General features: G+C 52.9%; 1 long non-coding RNA gene across 1 annotated transcript; it reads right to left on the bottom strand.

Annotated features, from left to right (window-relative positions):
- Positions 1–201: 201 nt before the first annotated feature.
- Positions 202–1817, bottom strand: LOC110347850 (uncharacterized). Its single transcript, XR_002392719.2, has 2 exons — positions 1104–1817; positions 202–459 (listed from the first exon to the last, which is right to left on the bottom strand). It is a non-coding gene; the product is annotated as an uncharacterized LOC110347850 (long non-coding RNA).
- Positions 1818–5994: the final 4177 nt, after the last annotated feature.

Here is a 5994-nt window from a genome sequence, read left to right as displayed (position 1 = left end):
ATGCTCAGGCTCTGAGTAGGGTCCTGGGGCCCTGGCCTTCTGGGAAGTGCGTACCAGATCTGTCCTGACCTCATAGCCCAGCTGAGGCATTTGGGAATTTTTCTATACCCCAAAGCTTTGTGCATTTTTAATTAAGTTCCCCAAAGAACTATGTGACATTTCGACCAACAGAAACAAAAGGAAAACACAGCACAACAGAACAACTTTGGCTGAACATTTTATTTTTGTCAGCGTTATCACACTTAATAAGTTTAAAGGAAATTAACTTTATTGACTTTTTTTCCCTTTTTTGTGGCACTAGGGATGGAACCTAGGGCCTCATGCATGCTAGGCAAGCACACTGCCACTGAGCCACACACCCAGGCCCAGGTGTTTGGAAGCACTGTGGCTTGGACCCAGTGCCTACAGACACCTTCAGCTAGCACTCCTGCCTCCAGCATCAGATGGAAAGTCATCTGCCTGTGTAAAAAGCAAGGTTACGCACAGAGTGTTTGTCCACCTGTAAGGAAGACTTTAGGTGAACAAATCTTCATTCCCTCATTTCCCTATCCCTCATCCTTCACCTTCAAGCAGGGCTGCCCTGGGCCCAGGCAGCCCGGAACACAGGCAGGCAAGCACACGCCCAGATGGCTGTCTCAGTCCCATTCTGTACCCTCAGCCCCAGGCAGACCCATCACAACTGTCCTCTTCAGCTCCTACCTCAGTTCCCAGCACCAAGATCAGCCCTGCTAGAACATCTCCAGGGCACTCGCAAACTTACTCTCTTACCCTACAATATTCAACCCCCTCCCAAAGCCCCCAATCCCCAGACCCAGTCAGGAGCAAGGAAAGCAGGAGGCATTGTTGGTCAGGATGCAGGTGCCATGGTGCCCGTGCTGGCTGGGAGAACCTAACTGCTCCATTTTCCCATGCCATATACCTCTTTAGGCCAGATCCTCAAAGAAGTATATGCATAGGAAAAAGGAACAGCAATCAATTCTGCCGATGGTGGCTCTTCAGAACCTGGAGGCACCATCCAGTGGGTAGCAGGCGCCATCAACCTGTGGATGAGAAGTGGGACCCCGCCCAGCCTGGGCTGTCCCCAAAGGCTGGCCGAGTCTTACCTGGGCTGCTGGGTCCTTGGTGAGCTGTGTGGGTCTCTGGAGAATCGGTGGAAGACTCCTTGTCTGCTGCGAAGTGGAGTCCTGCTGCTGCAGTCCCAGTGTCCCTTTTTATACACTGTAGAGACCTTGGCCAGCTGCTGTTCCATGTGGTCAGAAGGCTGCTGGTGCCAAGAACCCCATCCCACCCCCGCACCTACAAGGCTGGGGCACAAAGACCTGCTCTGAACAGGCGATGGGTGGGCAGCCAGGGCCCCAGGGCCAGAGCTGGCTGCTCTCGTGGGAGCTGGGACAGGGCCAGCCCTGGCTGGCTGCCCCTCGGCACTTATCTCCTGATGTACTTCTGCTTGCGTCAGGGCCTGGAAAATACATCCCGAAGAGAATAGCTCCTACGGGGCAGGGGAAGCAGGCCATCTCTCTCCCTCCCAGGCCTGCCCAGATCAGCAACAGCAATCTCCGGGCTAGGCTCTACCAGACACCAGGCTGTGAGACCCTTGGACCCTAATGTCATCACTGTCCACTGTCGAGGGCACTAAACCCCAAATCCTTACTCATGGAGGCTTCCCTGCTTGGGCCTATGGTGGCCTGTGTTTGGAGGATCGGGTAGACAGTGGCAGAAGTAAGAGGCCCAGAGGGCCTTCTGTCCGCCACAGCTTTGATGTGGGTTTGCTCTCCTCCCAGAGCCCCCAGGAATGTGGAAGACAGGGCTTTGTAAGTTTAGAGGACAAGACTGCAGGACTAGCATGGGGAGGGCACCTCAGAGATAGCTTACAAACATTCAAGGTTGCCCACAGAAAGACAGACCTCACAGACGAGACACGGCTCACCAGGTTGAGGGGCCCCAAGAAGGGCAACTGAGCTGCTCATTGCACAAGAAAAAAGCCCAGAGTGGTCCTGCCTCTGGGAGTCTGGAGGTGTTGCCCCTGCCCAGTAGTGTCTCCCCACAACATGAAGCTGATGAAGGCCAGCTAGGGAGCAAGGCCGAGGACTGTGTGCCTCTCTCCCTGGCCATCTGTGCTGGCCTCTCAGCCTGATCTGCAGATGCGGGGTCTGTACAGGGCACAAACACACAAATACACAAAAACAGAGAGATAGAGATGCACGCACATATACACACAGAGAAAGACACAAAAAGACACTCACAGACACACACATACACCTCCTTGCCCAGGCCAGGCAGCTCAGATCCCACAGTAAGAAGTAGATGCCTGGTCAACGCTGGCCAGAGCTGGGAACAGCCTGATCCATAGGGCAAGTGTCCACAAGGAGACCATGCTCCTTTGCTCTGGGACTAGCTATATCTGAGTCTGTGTCTGTGACCCTGCATCCTCGTGTCTGTCTTACAGCAGCCCTGGAATGGCTATCCCGCTACCTGGGGTTAGGCAGGTACTGCTCCAGCCATGCAACTGAATCTCCTACAGGGTGGGCAAGGCCAGGGCCCATGATAGTGGACATATACAAGGGAAGCCAAGAGAGAAGGAGATGGTCCAGTATCTCCTAAGAGACCCCAAGAAGGAGCATGGGCCCCACCGGGTAGGATGGGGTAGGTACCTGAGAAGCTGTAGATCCCGGGCTGGCACCGAGGGCTTGGGTGGGAGGAGCTCCCAGAACTCTCGGTGATGACAACCTGCGCCCCCACCTGTTTGCTCGCCCCTCTCCTCTGGGAGCCATCTCTATGTGGTGGACATGTTGACCTGCACTTTAGGCCATGAGGATTGCCAATGGCAACAGTGATGGTGCAGAGGAGAGTACCCAAGAGGATCAGTAGGTCAGGAGCTCTGGTAGGGACATGGGAAAGTGGCCTTGTCCAATGAGTGGACCCTGCTATGGGGCCTGGGCTAGGGACAAAGGGGCCTGTGGGATCCTTTCCTGGGGAGAGGTAGGAAAGCTGCTTTACAGAGGAGGGTATGCAGCCTTAAGAGCTCAAATAAGCTCATGATCACACACGTACTCACAACCCCAGAGAAAGGATCCACCGCAGGGAGGGGTCACACTCTATAAATACCTGGGACCTAAAGAACCTTGCCAGGCACAGTGGAACACATCTGTAATCTCAAAATTCAGAAGGCTGAGGCAGTAAAATTGCTGCAGGTCTGAAACCAGCCTGGGCTACATAGTGAGTTCAAGGGCAACCTGAACTGCATAATGATATATGGACTCCAAAAACCAACGAGAGAGAGAGAGAGAGAGAGAGAGAGAGAGAGAGAGAGGCAGAGACAGACAGAGACAGAGACAGAGACAGAGACAGAAACAGAGAAGGAGGGAAGGAGGGAGACAGAAAGACAGAGAAACCGAGAGGGAGTCTAAAATCAAAATTCTAGGGCCTGTGTATGTTCAGAAGCACTACAGAGGCCTGTCCTTTTGAGTCTCCATCCAGCACTGGCTCCCCCTAAACTCCCTCCCAGGCTGTGGTATCATCCTTGACCTTGGGCTGTGGCCTCGGCTTTACAAAAACGATGGAGGTAAGAGGCAGAGAGCCAGAGAAGGCAGACACTGAGACAGAGAGACTGTGATAGAGGAAAGGAGATTGAGAGAAAGAAACAGAGAGGCAGAGACACAGAAAGACCTTGGTAGGGACAGGATTGGACTTTTCTAAAACATCATCAATTTCCTTGTTTTTATTAAACCTTTTTTCCAGTCTATGGAACTAACACCACTAACTATAAGGCACATTAAAGTGCAGAAAGGTCTACAGATAAGACAAGGTAACCTGTGGTGTGGATGTGAGGAAGATGGAGGCTTGTTCTCCTGCCAGGCTGGCCTCGGCCCCCCAGCTGGAGCCTGGGGAAGTGAGAGATCGGGTGGGAGGATGGGCCCATCTTCTATGTTTTCCTCAAGGCTACAGGAAGCCAAGGAAGATTGTAGAGACAGGCAGTGATGAGGGACGTGCTGTTTCAGGAGCCTCCCTCTGGCTGTCTTGTGGCAAGGGTGAAAGGGAGATGATATCTGAGGGACCAGGAGCTGAGGGTGAGGGGAGGTTCTGGTCCCAGCTTGGATTTACTAGACATGATCCTTGAAGAGCCCTGGAACCCCTCAGGGTCTCAGCCCTTTTGGAATGCTTGCTTTGTGGATTCTGTGAGGGGAGGGGAGGACTCTGGAGCTCTGCTCCTGAGAGCTGACTGGCGGGGTACCAGTGGATGGACTCTGGCTTCCTGACAGGTACACCTGCACTCCTCCCTTGCTCTGAGCTCCTTCATGACTCCCCAGTACTTTGCGTGGACCCCATGCCTGTGAGCAGGATTGCCATGACCCTGGTGGGAGCCCCTCCCTACATGTTCGATGGCTGCACAGCCTGACCCCTGCCTTATAGGTATATTTTCCATGTCTCTGGGACCACAGCTGGATCACAGGCCCCGGGAAGCCCCCAACCCACTGACCAGCATGGCCCACACACGGTGTTTCTCACAGCAGCAGGGGCTCAAGGGCTGCCAACCTGGGCTCCATGTGCCCCAGCAGCACCCCCACACCACTAAACACGCAGGCCAGCTCTTCTTGCTTGGGAGACAGAAAGTATCCTTGTGGGCTTGGGAGGACATGCTTGGCACAGAGTGGAGGCCGATAAGGGTGGCCTTCAGGCCAGCTCACTCACTCCTTGTACTCTGCACCTTCCAGAGCAGAGGTGGGGGCGGGGTTCCTGTAGCTGTTTTCAAAAAGTAGAACCAGCTCCCAAGGCAGCTCGCCATTGCCCAGCTGTAGTTCCCACAGGCATTGCTCACTCCCCCACTTCAACACAAAGACCTCAGTCTCTGCGCTGGCTAAAGTGTGAGGCAGGGCCTTGCACCCCACCTGCCCTGCATCCCCATGTGCCATGTACCCCACCCTGCTCCTCATCCCAGCCTTCTCTGTACCCCACCCTGCCTTGTTCCCCAACTGCCCTGTGCCCTTGACCTCTCTGGGGCCAAGATCCAGGAGTCACAGCAGTTCGCTTGAGTTGTTATCCTCTGGCCCTAAGGGTAGGTGGGACCAGAGGCTGCTCCTCACAGTAGCAGGTGACTACAGCTGTGCTGGGAATGTCACCTCTTTTAGCCTCAGTTTCCCCAGTCTTGAAGGAAGTGCTGGAAATGGCACAACCCCTCCAGGGTCATAATTTCCCAGTGTATTGGTGGTTTTACTCCTAGATGTGTGCCCAAGAGGAGTGAAATCGCTGGTACCCACAAAGACTCGACCTCGTCCTCAAGCTAGAATCCACTCCCAGGCCTTCACACAGGAGTGAGTGTAAACCACAGAGTCCTCCACAAAACAGGCACACATGTGGTCTGGGTGCCCCAGGGTGGTCCAAGCACCCAGGTGACAGGAGGCCAAAGGAATGTATGTCCTGGGAGGTGCTGATTATGGGCTGCACACATTTGTCAAACTCCTGTGATTGTATGCTTGAGGCCATTCATTCCATAGCCTGCAAAGAATTTAAAACTGACTTCAATAAAAAATAAAGTAAAATTGGGCCGGGGATTTATCTCAGTGGTTCTGCCGCTTGCCTCGAAAGCACAAGGACCCGAGTTTGATCCCTGGTACCAAAAAACCCAAAAAGAGTGCAAGGTCCCGAGTTTGATCCCTGTTACAAAAAAAAAAAAAAGTAAAAAAGAATTTAACAACAACAACAAAAAAAAGTAAAATAGAAATGAAAAGGGGAAGCTGCACAGCAGAGCGGTGGGAGGTGCTCTCTTCTGAGGCAGCACAATGGCTGACCTTGTAAAGCCCTACCTTTAACACGGTACACATGTTCAGATGTGAATCTCAGAGTAATCTGGATAATTTCTTGGCGTAATATGTCCCATGAAATATTTGGGACATATTGACACTAAAAATTATTCATTGTTTATCTGAAATTTGAATTTAACTGGGTGTCCTGGATTTTTACTTATAAATCTGGTGGCTCTACACCCATTTTATGGAG

The sequence above is a fragment of the Heterocephalus glaber genome, unplaced genomic scaffold, assembly GCF_053883595.1.
Source record: "Heterocephalus glaber isolate CG9 unplaced genomic scaffold, H.glaber_assembly_v1.0 deba00001497, whole genome shotgun sequence".
NCBI lineage: Eukaryota > Metazoa > Chordata > Mammalia > Rodentia > Bathyergidae > Heterocephalus > Heterocephalus glaber.
This window is presented reverse-complemented; position numbering and strand designations above follow the sequence as displayed.